The sequence below is a fragment of the Rhagoletis pomonella genome, unplaced genomic scaffold (genome assembly GCF_013731165.1).
Source record: "Rhagoletis pomonella isolate Grant_MI unplaced genomic scaffold, Rhpom_1.0 Rhpom_scaffold_00006, whole genome shotgun sequence".
Taxonomy (NCBI): Eukaryota; Metazoa; Arthropoda; class Insecta; order Diptera; family Tephritidae; genus Rhagoletis; species Rhagoletis pomonella.
The window spans coordinates 68875794-68901783 of record NW_023458560.1 but is presented as its reverse complement, the minus strand read 5'-3'; the positions used below and the strand labels follow the sequence as shown (position 1 = coordinate 68901783).

At 36.5% G+C, this 25990-nt stretch overlaps 1 protein-coding gene across 1 annotated transcript in view; it reads left to right on the top strand.

The window, feature by feature from the left end:
• LOC118742070 (transcription factor SPT20 homolog) overlaps positions 1 to 25990 on the top strand; it is a gene marked incomplete at its 3' end in the record, with an annotated part of 210209 nt that overhangs the window by 38791 nt on the left and 145428 nt on the right. Inside the window, exon 2 of the mRNA XM_036474038.1 lies at positions 9310 to 9344. The remainder of the gene's footprint in view (positions 1 to 9309; positions 9345 to 25990) is intronic.

The window sequence follows — 25990 nt, the reverse complement described above, 5'->3', positions numbered from 1 at the left end:
TACATAAGTATGTACAAAAGTATACTCGTACATATATTTGCTGTGGAGCACTTAGAAGCTACGCATATATGAGTTAGTTCTTCATTGAATGGATATCTTGGCTTTTATTGCGAGAATCGGTTGTTTACTATTTATGTGAGTATGTATGTACGTATTCGCATTTACAAGTACGTGTACATAAATATGCACGGATATCTATTTATATAGCAATTTATAGCTGACGTGGCAGTCAATTAGTTGGATGTGTGTGGCATGAAATTCAAAGTGGCTGGAAGTTGCCGGTCGGAATAGATAATTTCTGTGGAAGATCGAATGAGCAAAAAATTAGTGCTTTGGAACTCAAAAGTTTATCTAATAAATGTTGGAGTGGATTAATTAGCTGTTATACACATAGTTTTTCAATACTTTATCAGGCTTGCGTATCTTTGATATGATTATGAATATATGTAGGTGTATTAGGCTGCTAGGAACTCATAGTCTACCCGGTAGTGTGAAGAAATCAATCTATCTTGACATATGGAAATGTATACAAGGAGTAAAATTTTTTTATACGAATTTCCGGGTACGATCCTGTTATATGTTACTGGATTGCAGCAGCCCTGGGAACGTCACTCGATTTGCGCGATCGGGCGATGACTGAATATATTCGAAAAACTCCTATATCTTAAAACAGCGCTGCAGTTCACAGCCAATAACTGGGAAAACTGGGGAAGTTTCCGTTTGCTGTTGATCTCCACTGTCATTTATCCTTCGTTGAGGAGTTAGCTTTAACAAGCTCAAGATATGGGAACAGAAACGGCAATAAAAAAGCTGGTGATTTGCCTAAAAAAAAGGGAGTGCATTTGAATAATTGACATAGAATCGAAGTGCTAATCCCAGTGTAGACAATACACCGAGTCTGGGTGGGAACTTGATAAGGGACGTAAATAAGCAAAAATGATGTGAAAATTATATCAAGTTACATTGAGTGAACTGATTTATATCTCGCCTTAACTCGGGAAGACTTTAGTCTTCTATGACAGGAATTTGCATTCCATCCAGATGTAATATTTTCGACGGACAAAGTTCCATGGGAGACCAAAAGGGTATTTAGCCTATGAGTCCCTTTTTTTTTTGTTTACAAACAGTAAAGGAGGCTGGTCTACAAGCTTTTCCAGAGCCGTAGTTGGTTTAAGAAGATCTTCACGGAGGCTAGCCACAAATGACTGTGACAATGACAGCCGCCAGTGAAACTATAATTTATGTATCGTTGCTGCCGGAGTTTGACATCGAGATTAAGGAGCATTACTACTAGAATGTAACACATTGCTTGGCCTGCCTGTTGATGAAACTTTCACTGGTGGATGAATTAAAAATAAAAACTATTATAAAGTTCACTCAAATAATTCATTCAACTGACGCAGATTTCAATCATTTAAAAACAGATTCGTCCAAATATGCAAATGAATTCGTACATAGGTACGAAGGAAAAGGCATTGATGCCGAAAATTGGCTCTAAAAATTCTACTCTTTTGTGAAATCTATGATTAAACCCGCTCGACATTCATTTTTTACTGACAAGCAAAACCATGTTGGTAATTTACGGTGTTTCTTTATCAAATTTTGTAGTAATTTCATTTTAGGAAGTTGCCCGCAATAGTCTTCAGAAGTAAGAATATTTCTTTCCAGTTTAAAAGTAAGAGAAACGATGTCTATGTCTTGTTATAGAATGATTAAGTAATCCTAGAAGTTTCATGGAGTGCAAAATTGTGCCAACATTCATTGGCTAATAGATTGATAGGATCTCTAGACCATTTCCATTCGGAGGCGGCGTAGAATTATAGGTGCCTCCATTTGGGTTATAATAACAGGACGCACACTACATTATAGGAGAAGAAGCTCGAAATGCATGAAAAGCTTGCTTTGGGCTATTTACTTTGTGATAAATAATCTTACGATATGGGATAGTGACCTAGCTAGTCTTCGAATAAATGTGCATAGTTTGTATAGTTTTGCACATGAAGAAGTTTGGTTATTTGGTCTTGTCAACACTGTTACTGATCTTTTTCTGTCATAGGTTTAGAATCAATAATTGAAAAGCTTATTTTAAGTCCTTTAATATATTAATATATGGTATACCATACAAATATCCGTGAAAGGAGATGTCTGTTTAGACTACTGTATAGCTAAAATCTGGTAGATTTTTTTTTGACACGAAAATGAGCATTTAGCCTGCCCCTTACTGTAACAAAAAAAAAACCAAGCTACAGTTTATTTGTTCTCTAAACCCTTGTTTATTTAAAATGTTTCTCTTTACGAACACTTACACTATTAGTACAACTCACTACACCTTCGAAATAGTTGCCTTGGAAGTTGAGGATATCTGTATTTTATCTATTTGCGAAATTCTTTGATGTTGCTTTGAAACACATTTGTTCTTTGCACCTATACAACTTATATTCACAAATGCTCAGTTTATGAGTATGTATGAATGTACTATTTGTATTTGGCTTAGTTTATTTTTTCGTTGCAGTATCGACAAAAATGATTATGAACACTTCAAACGATTTTTAAACAAACTAAAAATATGCAAAAGGAAAATATATACATACTTAAATGGGCATGAATACTAGACTAATACGCTTACATTTACATTAGGGTGGCCAAAACTGCATGTGAAAAAGTAGTGCCGGAATTTTAATACTCTACCCCCTGAGATAGTTCTATGTATATCGAAAAAAATATCGCTCAAAGCCCTCAAAGTCTTGCATGTATTTTATGGTGACAGGCAGCAAGATCAACGGAAATACGGTCAATTGACTTTATTTCCCACCTTGGTGCGAAATAAACTCAATTGACATTATTACCTTTTCAAAAGCGAAACAAAGTCAACAAAAATTTGGATATAAAGTCATTGACGCTATTTCCTCATTCAAATGGAAATAGCGTCACAATAGGGTGGGAAATAAAGTCAATTCATTTATTTCCGAAGATCTTATTACCTGTCACCTATTTTATATCGAAAAAAATCGTGAAAAAAGTATAGAATTCAGGAAGATCAATATTTTTCAATTCGAAGACTCTGCTTGTCTTTAGGTTACTTCCAATAACAATAGCCAATTCTTTATTTTGCGATTTTTTAATACTAACGATTTTTTATGGTCCCCCCCTTGCATTTTTTGGGATCTATAGGGCAACTTTAAAAATAGTTAATATCAAAAAATGGTTAAATAAGTAATTGGGTATTTTTATTGAAAGTCTCCTAAAGAGAAGCAAAGTTTTCCGATCGAAAAATATTTATTAAAATAAAATATATAAATATTTTTTGTTTCAAAAATCAAAAAGGGGTATAGAACAATCCTAGGGGGTGAGAGTATTAAAATGCCGACTTTACTTGTTTTTGTACCACCCTAATATACATATAATATCCATTTATATACCTATATTTATGAATGAATGAATGAGCACTTATGGATATTCCAAAGAAAATTATGCATATGATTTGCTTTTGATGGCAATAATAGTCCATATACGTATATACATATATACATATGTACATCCGTATACACGTTCATACATAAGCCAATGATTATTCCAAATATGTAGCTAAGTAGTACATTTTTGTACAACCAAGTTCTCGCACCAGCCACACGCACGCCAACCGACTTGCAACATCTGTGCCACATTACAAAGCACCAGAATTGTTTCGAAGCTATGAATTGAATGCGTTTACATTTCTTTTTTTTTTGTTCTGTTTCCAAAAATTGCTTGTTTTATTTTCTTGCGTAAGGAGTAATTCATCCAAAAAAGTGAAAAGGAAAGTGCAGGAAAAAAGGAAATGCGCTCGAAAGAAAAGTGAAAGTAAATGTGCTGATGATATTCATTTGTTTTTTTTCACATTCAGTTCATCTGTTTTTTGTTCTTTTGGCCGTTCCTCTGCGAAACTTATTTAGGATCTCTGCAACTTGCTTGGATTGTGTGTTCGGAAATACCGCTATTACTGCCTATTTTGGTTCGGTTCTTTTATTGTACGTGGAAGCCGCTGGCTCTCTTTTTTCTTTTGTATAATTTTTCGGTGCAGAATGTTGGGAAAATTAGAGAACATTTTAAACTTTGCAGAGCAGTTTAGCTGTCATTGAAATTCAAAGGAATAATTGAGTAGTTATTCTCCAACGCGAAATAGCTTATTGTGCATTGTATGCCCGTATGTGCTTATATGAATATGTATTTGCTAAGGTTCATCCAACAAAATGTCCAACAAAGGACTTGAAGTTCTTCTCCTCTAAAAGCTCGAGCTTTGCAAAATATTTCGTCTTACAGGCCGACTAAATTACTGAAATTGTTTAGAGACTCTACTAGAAAGATACGTGTATATTTTATGCATCCAGTTAGTTCACCTGCTTCGCGAGTGGGTGTTGGTTGCAAGAAGACAGAAAAGGTATTGTGTTCATACAATCGCTAACGCTTGGAGCTCTCTTGAAATATCTTGGATCTCTACGGTTGGATGAGGTACTCTGCATGGTTGAGGCCACTATAGATCTCTTGGTCGTAATGCATTCATCATATTTACCTATTTATCGTGCAACATCTGGGCCATACATCAATTTTTTGCGAGAATATTAGACTTTTATTTCCAAAAAATATAGCATTCTCCGGGAACCAACTACCTCACCCTTACCCAGAAAAGCAAGAGAAGCATTGCCTCTAACTTTATTTCTGTCTAAATGTAGTACTTATACTCCGTACTTTTCCCACTTAAGCTTATTTTGAACAATAATTTTTTTTTTATAAATTTAATGAGCACCAAGGATACGTCGAGTAGTAATCACAACAAAAGTTACGTGCATTACTACCATAAAACAATCAAACATTAGCTATGGCACAAAAGGAAACAATGTCAACGCGGAGCCATTGTTGGCAATCCACAAAAAACACTGCAAGAAATTATGAAGGGAAAAAATCATAGAGCAATAAACATTTTACATTTTTTTCTGTTGAACAATACAATCATGCTACAAATAATTGGGGTGTTCACATCTGCCTGTTAATCAGGTTCGACGGATTTGGATTGAAAGTTTTCAAGTATCTGGAAACAACATGAATAACACTCGTAAGATAAAAAACTCTGTATGTAATTTTATTAAGTTAGGTTTGGGATTTTTAGTTTTGACCCCTATTTGATTTAGAGATGACTAAGATATAATTTTTGACTGTCTGTCTGTATGTTTGTACGCGCATCACACGAAAATTAATTCAGGGAATTGAATGCAGTTTTCACCGGTGTATTGCTAGAAACCTAAACTAAAATATAGAAAGAAAGAATTTTGAGAGTTGCCACCTGTTTGAAAATTGCTATTTAACTAAATTGATAAAATAAATAAAAATATTGCAAGATGGCTGCCAAAAAAAAGAGTTTCAGGAAGGCTTAAAGTCGAAAATATTTTTGTAGAATGTTTCAAAATTTTTAATTTAATTTAATTGGTCAGATAAATTCAACATTACAATATGGTTATCAAACTGAAAAGGTTTAGAAAATTTTACTGCCGACAATATTTTTGGGGAGGGCTGCCGCCTGTTTGAAAAATTAAATTGACAAAGTAAATGAAATATTACAAAACGGGTATCAAACAGCACAAAAATACGTTTAAGGCGCAGTGAAGCCGGGTATTTGCTAGCACTCGATAAAAAAGATTATAAAATTTCCTTTCCGATAACATTTTTTCCAGAAGGAGTCTCGAGAAACTTAGAAGTTATGAATTTTCGGAATTAGGTACACCAAAAAGCAAAAAAAAATGTAAAAATGTGTACCGGTCGAATTTAAATGGAAATGAACTACACAAAGAATACAAAATTCTCAACAAGCTTCAACCCGAAAATTATCAGAGTCGGGGGTTGAGCTCACCCCTCCTAACTTTCGTGTAGGCATATTCATTGATAATCGGAGAAAGGCTGTCATTTAACAAGTAACTGCTGTGCCACACTTTCGTCCGTCTACGACAGTGCAGAACAAAAATAGATGAACTCTGGGACAATAGATGGGTGATTGTTTATTCACTGGTTGACAGATCATAAAGACGATGGTTTCGAGAAGGCTGATGCCAGGGCGAATCAATAGAAGGTGGTTCCGGCCAAATTAAATATGTAGAAAATTACACTAAAATGTTATGCTTACAAAAATCATTATCTGTATCCATATTTTTGAGTCTTTTCCTTTATCTTTGTCCTTAGTCGTTATCTTTATTTTTGCGTTTGTCCTCTCTGAACAGCTCCTGGATCTAAATTTTATTTCCTTTTGAAATGCATAAGTCTTTTTTGGATAAAGCTTTTATTTTTTGTAAGTTCTTACAAAATTTTATTCGACATTCAATTCAAATAAAAATAGTCTGTAAAGATTCTGCGAAAAACGAGTTAGTTTCATGAAGCAGATTTCTAAAAGTCGTCCATAATTTTAAGTGTATCATCGCTTCAATTACGCTTCGCAACATTCCCAACACTTCAGCCAACTGCTAACCAACTCAACACACCATAAACTAACCCGCAACCGGTTGAGCTCAACATATTTATTCTCTAGTACCCTCGTCGGATGGCAACTTTAGGGCAGCAACATTGGCAACATAAACTGCGACAATTACAGCACCAGCAGCAGCAGCACAACCAGCAGTCGTAAAAGTCTCAAGTGGCAGTTGCGACAACGCAAACGTCACATAAAATTCACAACATAAACGCCTCCCCTTTACAAGCGCCCGGCGGCGCTGGGAGACTGCTTCAGTACTCAAGTGTTCAACACCAACAATCAGTCAGTGTAATGCTGCTGGGCTTCATTTGAAAGCGTATGTATCTATAGTAGTGGGTGCTGCCACTGCGGTCAGCAGACAGACGTTCAAGTGCGTCGTCAAACGGCAACGCAAAACAACTGTTAGCTTGGCAATGATTGCCGTCGTAGTTGTTGCGCGCGTTGTGATAGCGACCAGCTGGATTTGTCAGGATAAGCGCTGAATGTCAAGCTCCCATGTCAAAATGCACAGGCAGTGAATGTGAGTAGCTGACACCGCTATTATCCTGTCTCCTATAGCTGTCGCTCTATCTCCCTCGCCGACTGCCTGCTTCCCTGCGACACATTGGGAGGAGGACATAAATTTTGTAACAACTAATGGTGGTACAAATGGATGCTGCACCGAATGAATGGATGGCTGGATGGCATGGAGCTCGTATATCAGCATCAAACTCTCATGACGAATGCGAAGCATATTTTTATAGTCAAGTAGCATCAGTGGCGCTCAGTATACGCACTTACTCTTGTAAAATTCAGCCACCTAATCCCGTTGCACTACAATGTGACGACAATGTTGCCAAGCAACAGCTTTTTGACGCGCATTTTGTGGTTATCACTCAGGCAGCGCGGCAGCGGGCAATCGACGAATAGTCTCTGTTCTCTCATAAAATAGTTCAACGGTGTTAAGTTGCATGAATGCCAGCTGTCGAAACAGGAGAAAATAAAAATTAATATAAATACATTAAGGCGGGTCAATTTTTATGTGAGATTTTTTTGGACTAAGAGTGTGTAGCACAGAAGGATTCTACGTGCAATTGGAAGCAAATTGGCCGAAGAAACCATGGGCGTTTTTCTTTAAACTTCCACCAGTGGGCGCAAGAGGGAAAATTTTGACATTTTCTGCGAAACCAATTTTCTCAATTTGACAAACTCCAAATTGATTTTAGACCGCCTGTTTCTTCGGAAAATTTTATTAGAATTGCACGTAGAATCCTGCTATGCTATACGCGCATATTAAAAAAAAAAAATTGACCCGCCCTAATGTGCATACTTACACACAAATGTTCGCCCATCCAACCAGCAAGTAAGTGTCGAGCAGCGTGGAGCATGCGGATGTCAGAGGGATACGCAGCAACAACGCTGATATACGCTAAAAGTTAATTAGTGGAAAATGTTGCGAAACAGTACTTTCGCTCATAAAATAGGACGCAGTTATGTAGTTAGCTAAGAGGATCAAAGAACGGTAGATGGCTGAAAATGTAATAAAAATAAAATGTAGCACTTTAAGGTACTAAAGTAAAATATCTACTTAAAAAAGGGTTTTATGACTTAAAAATTAAAGCGAAAAGTCAACTACATACTTAGTCGTTTCGAATTTTACGAATGTTTCTCAAACTTACGAGCAGGTAAAATATAATGAAAGGTGGGTACTTAGGTAGAAAGTAAATAGCAGTTCTTTGTAGTGAATACTTTTTATCCTTAATTCAACGTAGTTAAGGACAATGAAATGTTTTTATTATAGGGTTTGCATTTGTTGTCTTATAAAGTGTTTTTGCATTGCATTACACAAAAGTAATTTTCTTCACCAAAAACTAATTATAGACACCATTTTCTTAAAGACAAAATTAAATCAGGTTGCAGGTAAAATAGTGCGGATCAGAGCCAACAAAAATTATTGATTAGGATAAGTACAGTGTCGAAAAAAGTGTGCTTATAAAAATTTAAAGATAGAGCTTCGTTACCAAAAAAAATGAAAATTCATTATTTTTACCGCATGGATTTCGATATGCTTAAATTTCGTGAAAATAATTTCAATACGTAGGAAGTTTTAACAAAAAGGTCTCTGTTTCACCCTGAAAAGCCAAAAGTGTTCCGTGCCTCTGCGAAGAAAAAGATAAGAGGGATAGTGTTCACTAATAGCCTCCTTGGATTTGCAATTTATCTGCTCGCTCTGTTTGAACTCTGCTTCTCAAAAAAAATTTTAATGCGCAAGCAACGACAAACTTTTACAGCTAAATTGCAGAAAAGAGAGTTTGCAAACACCTCATTAAAGTGGAGTAACTCGATGAGTTTCTATGTAGATATTAAACAAGTTTGACTATTGTGAATAGTTTATGCCAGTTGCTCGTTCGTTTCGCCAATCTCTAAGTTTTGGCGAACCAAAGGTAGCTAATGAGTGTGTAACGCGATATAGTGAAGAGCAAAAAGCGCCATCGACTTGCTTACGAGGGACCTGGTATAAAAGACCACACGAAAGCATACTTATACTCGATCCGAGCCCTTTGCGGCGTCTAGTTTGAAGCGTTTTGAACAAACCATATTTGTTTTTCGAGTGAAAAGCGAAAAAAGTGCTGGTCAATAGTAAATAATAGCCTCGAAAAAAGAGACCTTGATGTGCCCTTGATGTGCCCAGTTACTCTAAAAGTTATATAAAGCTGAGGAGAAATATTTCGATACCATCTTGTCACGAAGGGGTGGCCTTTATTTCTAAAAATGTATTGCATGTTTAAAAAAAAATCTCTGAAAAACACTAATTTGTTTTCCCTATTTTGTTTCAGGACTCGGAAATCTTTGCATCAAATATGAAAAAGAGGTAAGTAATAGTAATATTTGAAAGATAAAAAATCAGATGTAATAACCACGAAAACATATTCTGTTCGCTCAGGTTCGGTCTTAGAAGCTCAAATAAAGAATAAAATAAGAATCCGAGAGAGTTACGAAGCCGATAAGAGTCATTTGTAATAATAATAATAGATTCGCGGTTACACATTATGATATTAGTATTTGGCCGAGCTTCTCCTCCGATTTGCGGCAAGCGCCTTGATGTTGTCACACAAATGGGAGGGACCTACAGTTTTACGCCTGCTCCGAACGGCGATTGTATTTTTATGAGAAGCTGTTGTTCGTCGCAGAAATACACTCGGAGGTTTGTCATTACCTGCCGAGGGGCGACCGCTATTAGAAAGAATTTTTTGTTTTTTATTTGGGGTGAACCCAGGTCCTGCGGTATGGTAGCGCACACTGCTAATCACTACACCACACTGGCCGCCAATAAGAGTCATTTATGAGCCTCAAAAAGAGTCTGAATTGATTCATAAATGAGGGCAAAAATTTTCTTGAAGAGTCCGAAAAGAGCCGTATATGAGGCCTGTAAGAGTCCAATATGACTCATATTGAGGTGCATTTGATGTACGAATTTAAGCTCGTATAAGTCGACCTTCGTAGGAAGGTAAACACCTTCCTTTTGGACTCTTAAATGAGCTTATTATGAGCGTATAGGACTCCTTATCACATATAAGACTCCAAATGTCTGCTGGGAAAAACAGTAATTTTAATTAAGCAGTGGTCTTACCCCATTCTATATGAAAACTTATTTCACATCTTTTCGATTTGAGAATATATATTTTTTTCCTAATTACGCAACAGCTGAATACAATCGTCACTAAAAAGTTGAAAAAAGGAAAGGGCAATGCGAAGGCAAGTATACATTGGTATGCGTTCTTCTTTATCAAAAGTGCCACCTGTGTGGCCATTCAAAAGTATTGAGAAGTATGCCCTTTATATATCAAGTGCCTTCTGGACATCGATGCTGGTGATTGGTATTACATCGGTGCGAGAAAGCATTGACCGAATTCGCTCTCTAATTTTTCCTCTGCCCTACATATAATACATATGTATGTATTTGCTTTGCTAATATTTCGACAACCAGCGCTAAAATTTTTCTCAGTTTTATTAAAGAGTCAGGAAAGGTCGAAGAAACTTTAAATGAGGCTGCTGATGAGTTCGACAATAAAAAAACTATACACCGGAAAATGTCTACAAAAATGGAGTAATGCCGACAGGCTGCCACTCGTTTTTAGACGAAGTTATGCGGTCATCGCTCACAATGAATTACTTAAGTAAAAATACTGCATATATGATAACGAACAGGAAATAGTAGAGCACTTTATCTGCAAATGTCCAACTTTAACGATGAGCAGGAATACCATCATAGAGGAATGTGGATTCACATCGTTGGAAGACCACACGGGTTGGTTGGAACACACAAAGCCATACAAGGTTTGTCGTTCTAACCTATCTTAAACTTTTAATATAAGCTTTGTATCTCTGTTTCTGAATCCGTATTTTCTGCCTTAGGCCACAAAACCAATGAGCAACCAATGATACTGTAAACCTGAGAAACAGGGTGCTTTATAATCTCTACCAATTTCTGGTACCCTACATACATACATACATATGTACATATATGAATGTCCTTCCGCTGATCGGATGCTTCCCACTCCCAACCAGGTAGAGTCCCTCTTCAATCCCGTGTCATTTAAACACAAATATTTTACTTAAGTAGTTGAGACGCTTATAAATTTCTTAGATTGTTTGCTGTAGCTTTATGGCCTCTGCCCCTCTAGCCCACCCATACCACCCATTCAGCTTTACAAAACGCAGGCAGTCACTTGCTCTTCGTAACCCTTCCGTGTTGGAATGCAAAAGCTCATTCGTTTAATTGAATAAGTTTTTATCCTCTGTGCGTGCGTGTGTGTCTTCCAAGTGACACACACATCCTTCGCTCCGCTTCGCTTAGTCGCCTTTAGCTGCAACATTCCAAAGCTTTTGATGCAACTTCTTCGGCGATGTGCATAGAGCAAACAAAAATGGGGTCATTGCCTCATTACACTCACTATTTAACTCATTACAACAACAACAGCAACAACAACAACAACAACAAATGTGCAGCGCTATTGAATTCGGCAATAGTCGAGTGAGTGAGTGAGTGAGCGAATGAGCGATGGCAGTCAAGTTGCCACAATGACGGTGACGATGACGAAGTTGAAAATGAAAACTTATTTTTTTTTTTGCAGCAGCAGCAACACTGGCAGAGAGCAACAATCACGGCTTATAGCGGGCGGCGCTCGGCGCTCGGTCGACGGGCAACAATTGAAGTCGAAGAAGTTGACGCGTCATGATGCATGCTGTTGGTTGCTGGCTGACGTTGTTGTTGTTGTTGTTGTTGTGCTTCATGCAAAATTAACGCATTCATTCATGCATTTCGGTTGGGTGACGCCGCACAATGCACACACCAACACACACCGACACACACCGATACACATTTGCATATGAATTTTAAATGGCCGCACATATGTATGCGGATTTGCATGCATCTGTGTTAGTGTGCAAGTGCATATGGGTTGTGGGTGCGTTCTTTGCCAAGCCGAGTTGATGGACCAACGCTGTGGGCTGCCTTGGAGCCCACCTGCCACTGCTGTCGCCACCATTGCTGCGCCGGCGGGTCTCGGTGTTGCCAAGTTATTCTTTGTTTTCATTTGCATTGTTGCAATTTACGTTGTGTTGCAGTTTCATATGGTGAACAGTGCAGTGCATAAATGTGTAAATATGTTTGTTGTACATATGTATGTATGTATGTATGTAAGCCCACATTCATTTAACTCCTTCACGGTACAAGTATTTACGACACTTGCAATTCAAATGACGGATTTTGCTCATAAATTTTTAAATGAGTCGCATTCAACTTCGCTTTACATCAGAACGACTCTGAAATTTATATGATGAAAGTACGAGTAACAGAAAATACATTGAAGACGTATTAAATGCACCTCCTTGGGAATAGGTTTTGGAGCAGCTGGCAGTGCATAAATATATGCGCGAGCTCATTTATGTTCAGATCGTAACTTTCCTCACGCCTTTCCACACAGCATAGAGTTATCTGTAAAAACTCAACGATTATCGATAACATACGATGACTACGGTATATAGGTTTAAAATAAAAACGTAAAAACAAACATCATGGCATAGCATGGCAAAACACACGTGGAAGTTTCCTAAGAAAAAATTCCATTATTCAAAAAGTACAAGAAAATGCCACATGATTCTCAACCCACAAACTCTAAAATTAACATTCTTATTGCCCACAAAGCTTGAAGACCACCAAATGAAACCAATTTTGTATAGCTCAACTTAAAAAGGAGTATTATTTATTACCCAAATTAGAGTCAATTTTAAAAATTAGTTTTACTTTATTTCAGGGACCTTAACAGTTACAACTTTTTTTAAAAATATCGCTCTTTAACAGTTATTTTTTGACTTTTATTTAATTACTCCTAAAATAACAGTTATTTATGATTTTTGTTTTATAAATCCAAAATAACAATTATAACTTAAAACATAAAAGTCGGTGACTGATTTATATTGATGACTTTTAAAAGTAAAAGTCACTGACTGATTTTTATTGATGACTTTTATAAACAAAAGTCTTCGAAAATTATCTTCATTATTCATTTCCATTTTCATTTTATGAAGTATCTGTGTCACTCGAAGATTTATTCCAATTCGAACTACAAGAATACTGATTATAAAAGAAAAAAAAATCGTTAACTTTTAAAAAATATGGTTCTTTATTTGACTACGAAGGTTCAAAATAGCAAAACCATAGTTTTTTTTCAATCCTTAAACCCACTCGAAATTTCTCAAAAACTATGGTCAACCTTAAATAATTTAAAGTTTATATTCTGATTAAAAGAAAACAACCCATGGGAGTCCGCTCTCAGTATTAAATATTATTAGCAATTATAAGAATGATGAATGGATATTTGGTTAAGCATTCGGCTTGGCGGTCACCTCTGCCACTAAAAAGTTAAATGTCGGGTCCATAAATACTTGCGCCAGTTCTGTTTTCCATTCTTGATCCATTTATGTACCAACTCACACGCATATCAAGTGTCAAGGTCAGAAATCCCACTTGCCTAGACTTTCCGTTCAGGAATTTCCACATGAAATTTCCTGTCCAAGCATAGTCAGAAAGTCCATATCTTCGCAGACCCGGGAATACATTTGTGATGTTGCTGCTGCTTGAACAAATATATGAAGCGGGTTCCATGACCGTGGCTCTAATTTATCCTGTGTCCGGGAGAAAATCCAATCTTAGATGCCAGTGTTTTGTAATATTTTAGCCAAATCGCCGCCAGGTACAGTGAGCCGGAATCTCAGAGGTTATTCCACAGTATTACTGCTTTCGCAAGATTTCTTAAACCTGCTTGCACTATACAAACAGGAATATATGTATATCTAACAGTCCTCAATACTAATTGTATAATTATATTTTTCCTCATTTCCTCTTTTTTCGTTCTCATTAAGCTCTTTGTTATGAACGCAAGATACTTCTCTGGGACCACAAACCATTCTTTGGTAAGATCCCTCGATATTCGTACTGAGGGTAACTTCGTTTTGACTTGAGCTGTGCCCATTACATAAACAAAGATATTACATTTGCACTGATTCAGCCCCTTTTTTATAGCCTTTTCACCAATAATAATAACGAATTCTTTCGGCCATTTTTTCTCTTCAAAAGCTGGCTTTTCAAAATTCTCCCACAAAGTTACTGGCAGCATGCAAGGCAAACACTTTTGTCGTCTGCGCACAAAAATGCAAAGGGATAAATATTACCGAGCTACTGTCGCGTTGCCAGCAGGCATTTTAATTTCATATTGCAAAGTGATTTAGTATAGTTAAATGGGAGAGCACTCCTGGCATGAGATGGAAGTCTTTCGTGCTCCTTCCTTTGAGTAAATGTGTGTATGTATGTATTTGCATTCTCTGCAAGTAAATTTCCATAGTCAAAGTATGCTGTTAGTAGGGAGCAATTGTTGTCACTTGCGCTGGAATGAGACAATTGCTGTTGGATGCCACGCCGCGCGCCACCAAGCAGGCAAGCGAAAGCGCAATTCTTTGTCGAATTTATGCCACAGAAAGTGTAACGCTATGTGCAGCTCGTAATTTGTATGCAATTGCATGCCTCATCTGCGGCCTTATTTACTTTATGGTTAAATTAATTGCAATAATCTTTTATTCGCTCCCCTCTTATTTTCTTTGAGCTGAAAAACTGAGTTTCACAACTCTTTGTCGCTCATTTAGCTTTCCACTTCCTAGGGCGAAAGGAAAATATTTTCTCACACTCTAAATTAAATATGCTTATAAATTTTCAATTTGTCAACGAGTTGCATGCAAGTCAATTGCGCACAAACGACTTATGTACCCTTTTGCTTTCTTTGGTGAAAGTGGTTATAAAATTTGTAAAGCATCTCACATATGTATGAATTTCTACCCTCACTCACTCCCTGCTGTGTATCATTTAATTGACAAAAACAGCAAACAAACAAACAAACAAGCAAGCATTTAATCAAAAGAAAATTCATTAATGTGTGTTAAAGCACTCCGCATGAAAAAGAAAGCGAAATGACAACAAAAACAAACACACAAACATCAAATGACATGCAATCAAGCGGCGCACAAAGTACTCATAACTAGTACCGAGTAACAACACAATAACACTTCACAACCATCAGCTTTACCAATGCAGAGAGTCCGCAACCACTTTGCAGCGATCGAGTTACTCTAACTCTGCTGTTCGTGCAACAAATTAATACATACTTTGTCAATTTTATTAGAAGTAAGGGAAAATTAAATTTTCACCAACTGTCTGTTTATGTCCACAACAGTGAATTGAGAAATGTAAAATGTTACAATTTGAAGGGTTGCACGATTGGGTGCGAAGGGTCAGCAGTCAGCATTGTAGGCTTTTAATTGAGGGTAGAGGAATGTAGTCTAATTGTTGGTGTTGTGTCAACATGCGGAAAATGTAATATGTAGTTACAAAGTAGACGATATACATACATATGTACATTAGACCGTGCCACTTTACAAGCAAACAAAAAATGTTCGTCGCACACCCCTGAGTCTAAAGTGTGTTTGCAGGACAATTTCGTTTTATTTTATTTTTTTTCCTTGTTACATTTTTCTGTGACAACTACACTCGATAATACATTTTTTTTAAATAGTTCCACTGGAACAATGAAAAAACTTCCTTAGTAAAATTTTATGAGTTTTGGATGGCTTTAATCTACTAACATTAGGGTGGTAGGAACTGAGATCTGGTGGGTAAGCCCTAAAAATTGGTACTTGCCCAGCAAAAAATCGGTAATCGCTTTTAGTGGTAACGTGTTCTAGAAGGCATAGCGTTATAATGCCTTCGAATTTTTTCGCTTCTTTTAGGCATTGGCGGTAATGCAAAGTAGAATGTTCTACAATATTTTATTTGTTTCGCTTCTTTGCTTCATTTCAGGGAATGCAAAGTAGAATGTCCTACAATATTTTATTTGTTTCACTTTTTTGCTTTATTTCAGGGAATGCAAAGTAGAATGTCCTACAATATTTTTTTTTTTTATTTCGCTTCTTTGCTTAATTTCGGAGAATGCGAAGTAGAATGCTGCATCGTAGTCAGCTGACAAATGGAATGAATATTCAAAAATTCTTTTTCTACCGTTACTTTCTGTGGAAATTTGTCTCGCATAAAAATCATGTTTTGCTTTGTTCAATTTGCAGCGAAGTTGAAGTCAGTCAATGAAGTGAAGTACAAGAGTGAGGAAGTACAATTTTAAGCTTAATTAAATATGCATGTATGTACATACCGACTTTTAAGTAAAATCTAAATACCTAAATACATACATATGTATGTATAAACACTGATTTATACAAAATTTAATTAATTTTAATCTTTTAAGATATTTTCTGATTTCAATTTTATGTAAATAAGTATGTACTTATCTAGGCGTTGTACATTAGTTTCTCTGTAAGGCATTCTTTGTTCGCTTCTCTGGATTCTGTTTATCCATGCGTTCTCCCTTCGTTTGAAGGCAATGCTGCGGGTAAGGGCTTACCGCCAATGACATGCCCATGTTAAAATAAGGCCTTCCTGAAGCGAAGGGGTAAGCGATTCCTATCGCCTAGCTCGTTTCCACTTTCGTTTCTGTGGTAATCGTGTTTTTTGCTGGGTGAGATCAATGAACTTTGGAGACAATAACATCGATGTATCATGATTTAAGGTCCGACTGTGAATGCCGAGAACATGTAAAAAAGCGTTCAGCTTCAGCCAAAAAACTTCGAAATTTCCTTGTACAAATACTTTACACTTAGCGGTATACGGTGAACTTTTTTTCTGGTACGCTCTCTAATGTATGTATATACACATATTTTCAAATATATTTGTCCAAGAATGTCTTATAAACGGAAAATTAATTATTCCATTAAATTTGAAAAGAAGAAATTGCTAAAAATAAATTAAATGAATGATAATTCGGTATATACGAGTTTCACATGATACAGCGAGGTTTATTGACGTCTGTAATTATGATATATTGAGCACAAAGGGTCATGGTAGCACAGCATGTTTTTTAAAACTAGAGAAACGAAAAAAAATTATACACTTCACTACAACTGCTTTTTGGATTAGACCGAAATCAATAAACTTCGCCGATTGACAATTCCTGCTTTCCAATTGCCTACCGAGCCCAAAGTATTTAGCACCTGCTTGCGTTCTTCGACAGACCTACCTTCTAGGCTGTGGTCTAAAGCGGCGATGAGCAGAGAGAGCTTTTACTGTGCACGCGCCTATACAAAATGTATAGGAAGCTTAAAAGAGCTTTGGCCACGGGCAAGGCAGTGCCCATCAGTGGTCTAAAGCCTCGTTTGAGGTTCTTCCTATTTTTGACAGAGCTGAGGTTTGTCCTCTGTCTCACTCTAAATAGCCGTTTTAGATTTGCGGGGCCTTTTTCCAGGGTTTGACCTAGTCTGAAGGCTTACTGATCAACCAATTGGTTAATATAGGGCTTCAGTATTTCACGCAGAATAGTCGATATGACCTTTTATGCAATACACAAAGAGCTTATTATTCGATAACTGGCCCAAACGGAAAGGGCTCTCTTCTTTTGGATCGAAAAAAACACTGAGATTTCAATCTTCGGGCATGTTTTCAGCAGAGGCTTTGTTGTTTTTCAGAAGGGTTATTTCTATTCTCGCCGTATTTCGGTGGAGCGCGGCATGCCAGTTTCGTGTAAAAACTTTCCTCTGGGTTATTCTTGATTAAAAAGCCGTAAGAGCTATCGCTACGTCACGAATGTTCTCTGGTTACCAGATTTTTCTTCTTCGATTCTGTAGAAACCAGTCTCAGTCTTGAAATCTTTCGAATACAGCCCTATTTTCTGATAAAATTTTCGGGCTAAATTTCCACCTGTCAACATATCTAGCTCTTCCCACTCACTTCCTTCGGACTTTCATTTCTTTGAGGTGTTGCATTGGCAGCTTTTGGTAACAATATATGTATGTAGCTTTAAACACTGCGATTTCCCAGTTGTTTCGGCTAGGATGGCAACGAGCAGCGGTACAAAGAGATTAAGCGATATTTTTTTATTCCTACGCCTAATAATTCCGTTACTGAGCTAAAGAAGTGCCTATCTAAAAAGCCTGCTCTTCTCTTGACCAAAGCTGGACAACTTCCTCCTCTTTGCAACTTCTGTAATATTCGTGGGAGAATATTTCTAGTCTTAAAGAGTGCCTGCGAAATAGCCAATGATTCGTCACCCCGTGACCATTGCAGTATCCTCTCTTGGGAGGCTGAGCAACTCTTCGTCCTTTTCTTAACTTCTTGTGGCCTTCGTACCCTGGTTGTTCCACAAGTGCCCTCCTTTAGCCATAACCTGCCCGCTTCTTCAGTCATCTTATTTCTAATCCCTAATTTGTAGGTTGCCATGGGTATCAAAATTACTCCTCTGCTTTCCTCCCTAAATCATCACCCAATTTCCGTTAATATCTCTATGTCCCAGGACCCATAAGAGGCCGGCCTTGAATTTAGAGCTTGGATCTTATCATTACCGCGTTCATTGATTTGTGGGCCGCCTGGCTGCCCGAAAAGATGTTAATCGTAGTCTTATTTACGGTATGCGTACTATGGTATACTGCCACCTCATTTATAGCTAAAACTTCTGCCTCATAAACACACAGATATTTTTGGCCATTATAATTTGTACCATTTAATGCCTAATGGAAATCCGGCATAAGTCATAACAATTTTTAAATTTCTAGCAGGTTTTTTTGCGGGCTTTGTTGTCAGCCTTTTACGCTCACAACCACTGTAGAACTGAAAGCATAATCTTTTCTTAGTAGATCTGCGTTCCTATTCTTCACAACTTCTTTTTTTGGTTAACTAAATAGCACCCAATATTTCGATTACACTTCCATTTTTTTTAACTACCCGGTAGCTTGAGTTGAACTTAGCTGAAGAAAAAGAGTGATCAAATTTAGTCTTAAGGCCTAGAATCATACACAAATCTCAAGAGAAAAGCGTGCCCTTCAAAGCCGGGAATAAAGAGTGGCTTTGGCATAAATTCTGGACGGTCACTTTGGTGCAAAATTTTACTCATTTGTCCTATTGATGCTATAAAAAAATTGTTTCTGCCGACTTTGATGCCATGGTGAACAAGAATGTCGGCTGATCTGCAGGAAACGGGGCTACTTTATAGCTAACTTATTACTATCCAGCAGTCAACTTTAGATGTCAGCTAACTTGTAGCTAACTACTTTTGGACGTAAATAAAAAAAAGATTTTAAATTTTTTAAGTTTTTATTTATTAACTTTATTTAACATTACATATTTGCTTATTTGTTTACATTTCATTGTTTGATTCCCATCAAACATAACATCAAAATCATAAAAGAAAATTTCGATCTTTATTTTGTTTGTCCTGCATTAGAGAAAGCATCTGTGAAGTGCAGAAAAAAATTGTACTCAAAGTAATTTTTGTATGAGCATATTTAAACAGAAGTTTGTTTAAAGAAAAAAAAACTCCCGGTAATATCTGCATGACTCCTACACGACTTTACAACTAACTTAAAGTTAGTTTAATAATAGCTAATTAAAAGTTAGGTATTTATCGAAACCCCGCAAAAAAAGCTAACTATAAGTTGGTTATTTTTTATCAATTGATAATTTTTTTCTGCAGGGTACATATGTAGCTTTTTATGAGTATCGTGTTACGCTAACTGATGGGTATTACTGGGAGAATTTCGCTTCAACTCGTCAATTTATTTCTACTCGTATGAAGGTAAAGCTGCATAATTTTATGCATGCTGCATTCAAAAAGTCTTACTAGATTTATCTCTTTCAATAATTTATTCATTTCCTGATAAACACCTCTTAAGAATGACAAATTGAAGTCAGTTATTCTCAAATTTCTACTATCTTCAATTGTGATTCATATTCATTCACAAAAAAAAGGAGAAAAAAATGGAAAACATAATCACATATAAACATTTCCGCAATTCATTTTGCTTCTCCTTTTTCGCTGCATTGGCACTCTGCATATAATTATTATTAATTGAATGCTGAGAATCTCAGCAACGAAACACTTCACAGTGCCGCCATACGAATTGCTGCTGCATAAAAATTTATCATCTACAATTGCAAGAGGGCATATCTCAGAGACATTACTGCATACATTCATGTGTATGTATGTATGTAAGAACTCTCCTCTAACGCATATGAATAATGTTTTGCCCGAAGGCTAACTGTCTATTTACCATAACATACTCGTACCAACCAACCACACTTTGAGGAAGTCAGCACCAAAGAAAAATACTCAGCAAAAATGCAGTTACGTACTGAACGGAGAGATAGGGTAACTTGTAGGTTTGTTCCTTTTTTTTTTGGAAAGAATGGCCGTTGGCAACTGTCGACCAAAGAAGACACTTCTATACAAACCATCAATGTGGTTGGCGTAGGGGGAGTTACTTCATGTATGAGTAAATATTTGAAGCTATTCTCTAGGAATATTATTTGTATGCGGCTTCTTGTGGTTCACTTTTAGTTTGTTAAGCTTTCTTCGTAACGGCAAGAATATGAAAGGAGCTGGGCAAGACTTAAGCTTACAAGTGTGGCTGTTAGCAAGGTATTAGGTGTGTTGGTTTAAAATTTTCAAGGAATTTTGATGAAGCGCAAAAAAAGCGGCACAATAGAAAGGCTTTAATGCCTCAGTTATGTGTTCTTGTGGGGTCTTGTGTGGAAATTTAATAAACTTAAAGTTAGTGCAGGGTGTTTCGTTTCGAATCCGGAATTAACTGACGCCATAATTCACGTTATCAAAACTGAAATAGTAACTTTACTTTTGTGGAGGAAAGGGTCAGGTTTTTGGCAATGAAAGATGGCCACAGGGTAAGGAATGTCTTCTTTATGAAAAATAGTAAACGAACTACTTACTCTTCCTTCAGAGTGACCAGGGACTCGATGTCTTCCTACTTTGAAGTCACCACGAAGAATGGCTAAACATAGTCCCCAAATAGTCCAGTTAAAATAGGCTAGGCATCAAATCTAAGAAGACCAGGCTTGTAGAGGAAGCGGAACGGGAAGCGCATTAGTTTCGTTGACCTGTGTATACCGAGGTATAGCTTCACATATCACTTCAAAGTCTTGTTTCCAAACAGAGCTAACTGAGGCAATGAATGACTGAAACCCCGCAAAGATAGCCACATCTGTTGTACTGATAGCTCCAAGACAGACCAGATTTCGGCGCAAGGAGTCTACGGTATACACCTTAGAACATTAACTATGCCTTTCAAGTTGAAGTGCATGCCACTAAACTTTGTCCGAGACAGTATGCAGAAAGCAAGGCAGCGCTTCTTGTCTTGAAAGCAAACATGATTCACTTCACATTTTATGTGGAGTTCCATTCAGCCACTAAAGCTCATCGCATCCACATACATACATAATTTATTTAACTAATTTGGGTACCGGGGCATAGTTAAGTCATGGCCAGTGAACTATTAAATATTCTTAACAAGGTCCAGGAACCTTCATCGGTCAGCTATGGAGCTCCGTTAGGCCAAATTAATATACATATCTGTATGAAGGATGAAGGAACACCAAAACATCTGAAAATATACAGAAGTTAGCAGACAAGGTGAGTCCCTCGAACCGGAAATATCAGCCAGGAAAACCAAAGGACACCTCCACCCCACTAGAGACGAAGTAAGATCTTTTAAGACAGGTACTAGGTAGCTTGCTCCTTCATCTAAATATTAATCTAGTCTAATCGAGATTGCCAACTTGACAATGCATAATGCCTAACCATAGCCGGAAAGATATGGGAACTTTCAGAGGGTACCCGACGGGATACTACCAGCCAGGGTCAAACTTTTTAACTTAAGGAAACCTTATGATTGGTATAAGTTTTCAAAACTAAGAATAATAGATATAGCTATATCGTTGTGCCAGAATATATTGAGTAATAAATTTAATTGTACTTTGGGTGGATTAAGACTATCCACTCCAAAAGTGTACCAAATTGATTCCTACTCTGTTCGAATCAAAGCCTAGGAGTGCGATTGTGCGATCCTTCAGTTTAGGACCCGTGTGGATTCCAAAAAGCCGTTCGTGTAACAAGCCAAGTATTATATCATTTAGTTAGTGTTGCTCGAACAGTCTCAAAAGCGGAGTAGGAAGGCACAGGCGTTCCAATCTAGAGATCCGAGTTCGAGTTCTGGCGTAGCGAAATTTTTATTTTACTTTTTTTTATTTAGTTTTTTTTTAAATTACATATATATTTACTTTTTTATTTCATTTAATTTTTAGAAACTTATTTAATGTATTTTTTTATTCTTTTATTTATTTATTTTTTTATTTAATTTAGTTAATTTTATTATAAGTTTGAGATTTTATTGTGTAAGAAAGAAGTTTATATAAATTTTTTTTAATTTCATTTACTTTTTAGAAATTTATTTTATTTCATTTTTCTTTATTTAAATTTGGTTTGTTATTATTTTGTTAATTTAATATTCTTCTAACTTTAAGATTCTATTGTTTTAAAAAGAAAAATATATTTTTTGATTTCATTTAATTTTAGGATCTTATACACATTTTTATTTTTTTTTGCCTTTTTTTTAAATAAAAATAAGTTTAGTCTAATTTAATTTTTAAGTACTATTTTCTTCTTTTTTGATAAAATTTTTCATTACTATATATATTCATTTATATAATATAGTTTTTTATTATTTATTAATTTTTATCGTTTTAAAAAGAAAAAAATATATATTTATATTGCTAAAATGCGAACAGCATAACGCTAAGGCCTCTCGTTAGCAGATCTTTCAATTAATCTTTCGAAAAACCGTAAAGAGCTTTCAGGATAATTGTCTTACGGAAGACTTTTGGCTTTCGAAATACAGTGGTGAATTAAAAGACAGTTGCCAGAATTGCAATGAAAGATTAAGATTAAGATTAAACTTAATATTAACATTGACATTAAGATTAAAATTTAGATTAGCATAAAAACAAAGATTAAGATTAAGATTAAGACTAAGACTAAAATTAAGTTTAAAATTTAAAATTAAGATTAAGATTAACAGTAACATTAAGATCAAGATTTAGATTAAGGTTAAGATTGGGATTTAGATTAAGGTTAAGATTGATATTAAGATTAAGAAAAAAAAAGATTGAGATTGGTATTAAGACCAGGATTACGATTAATATCAAAATTAAGACTAAGATTAAAAATACTATTACTATTGAGATTAAGTTAATTGTTTTTTATTATTATGCAGAAAAATACTCGTAGAATATGGATAGTAGGAAGCGGTTTCCGTTTTATCGCGCGTACAACTTTTTTAAGCCTTTTTTTAATTAAAAATACTCTTTCTTTCTCACCCCCACAAAAGTTTCGCAATTAACTCAAGAACTCATCCTCAAAATCATCACATTCTACCATTTCTTTATTTCCTGCCTTGTGAGGCATCGCTACTTGTGCCTACATACATACATACATACACTCTCATATTTCACGCAGCAAATCCAGTGAACCAATTCTGTCAACTATCATTCACCTCAAAATGCCGCCCGAAAATTAATGCTAATTTATGCGCCTTCCGCTTGTACAAATGTCAAATTCAAGCGAAATCAGACAGACGCCTTAGGGCATGATTCAGAAATCACTTACAAAATGGAAGATACACTCACGGGCACATGCATTCCACTGCCAGTGGCGTCTGAGCTGCCACGTCACGGCTCACCACGACACGCCAAATGATGCTACAGCTGTCAAATATCACACATATGGCGGCTGGAGTCGGTGCTGTCGTCGTAGCACACAGCTGTTACTGGCTACAAGATCACTTCTCCAACTGCCAGCCAGTCGATGATAGGAGCAGCAGCGCGGTGAGAGAGGAAGAAATGGTGGATGTGGAAGAGTTGACGTGCCGACTGACGTTGTGAGTATATAAATCAGCGAAAATAGGTGCAATTGATATTCGTCTGCAGCGGCGGAGAAAATCAGCTCTTGAGTGGCCCTCTATATGGACAGACTAACTGAACGACTGACAGTGACAAGATACGAGCAGCAACGGCAGAAGCAGCAAATAGCGGCATCATTGCGGGCGCTCGAACGTCATCATTAAAGTAATCTGCTTTAGCACACTGTAATTTATTATGTTGGTATATTTGAAAGGGTGTGCCTACCGGGGAGGATCATTTGGCGGAATGTGTAACAACAGAATGGCATTCTCATGCCAATTGGATTTCCAATGCTTTCTAATGACAGGACAATGATTAAGGCTCTAAAGCTCTAGATACTCTCACTGACTAACTACTACTTACCTTAGAATTCAGAAACTCTTCGTTTTAGTTAGTATTTTTCCCACTTTTGATTGAATAACCCCTCCCAATAAATTATTCTGGCTACACCCTATTTCCGCTTGACAAAGGAACTCCTCAACTGCATCGCATACTTCGGGCCAGATACTTGTGAAGTATGCTTGCCACTTTTGTGGACAGACCGAGCTACAGCGACGACAATGAAGGCGACGTGCCTGAGTGGCTCGGCGCAAGAAAAGATCAGAGACCAAAGAATGGCGAAGAAAAAAGTATAAAAATGTTTAGGTTGCATTGCCAAGGGTGGCGAATATGTACATACGCCGTTGTCGACAAAGATTTATTGATTTTTATTAATACTTTAATAAAGCTTCATTTAAGTTTATTAAAGCGATGAGATTGCGGACAGTAATGGAGATGAAGGATTTCGTTTTGAATTGAATGCAGGAAAATTTTTTACAACTCATTCAGTGTAAGTACGCTCATAGGGAAATGAAAAATAAAACTTAGCGAAATTAGCATCAAACAGAAAAATGAGTACAAATAAAATAAACGAAAGAAATAAAATGAAATAAAAGAACGAGAAAAGCATAAGTTCGGGTAAACCCGGGCACGTATTAGTTGGGGTTTTTTGACCTTAGTAATTTTTTTTCCATTTTTCTTGTAAAATAACCCCGGGTGGGGCAATTTCACCCCTTCTGTTACTCACAGAGGGCGCTCACAATGTACAAATAGATATATTTGAAACTTTCCATAACGCACTCGTAACCGTAAAGCTAGGAGTGCTATTCGATTTCTCAGAGTATCGGCAAGAGTGAGTATTTTATCTGCCCTCACACAATCTCACCTACATCACAGCTACCCCCAAACAGCGAACCCAAAAGTTTAAGCCGCTAATATTTTAACGTTGCCGAATTGACAACAACGACGTACATACCCCGTGGGGAAAATCTTTAATTCAGAATTTTTTTGCTTCTAGTACATTTAAAAACAGAATTGGTTTGCGATAAATCTCTTTTGCATGCAAACAGCTGGTGAATTTAATGCGGCGATGTCTTAGCAAATGAAAATCGTTTACCACTGCATTACCGTTTTTTAAGTTCCGCACCAGTTCGCTTTACATCCCTTATTCGATAGTTCCGAGCCAGTTCTAAATTCGCCACCAGATTTCTAATGAAACTTTTTATATTCTTTGGGTCTTGTAACATTTTCTGTGACTATTTTGGACTTACCGAATTTGCGCACCACTGAGTAGTTCGATCTTTTAGCAAACGATGTATGTAGTCGAACTGAGATCTAGTTACCGTCGGATAGCTTCGTTTTTTGGCGATAAGGTACTAGTATTGAACTCCCAATTTGATTCACTAGTTCGGGTTTTCCCTGCAGGGTATGTTTATACATATCGACATACATCCAAATATACAAGTGTGTAGAGTACAGACAAAAGTGAAATCATTACAAATCGTTATAGCAATTAAGAGATAGGCGAAAATGAAGGTAGACAACTATAAATCCTTGGCAATTGTCGGGGCTTAAAATTTCCACAAAGCTGACAACAGGTCAATAAATAGTGTAGCTACATATGTATGTACATATGTGAAGGAAGAAGCGATTTAAGGGTGGAAAATATTGGTTGCCACTTTTCATTGACTATTATCTTTTGGTATGTAACGGGTGATTTTTTAAGAGCTTGATACCTTTTTTTTTAAAAAAAATGCATAAAATTTGCAAAATCTCATCGGTTCTTTATTTGAAACGTTAGA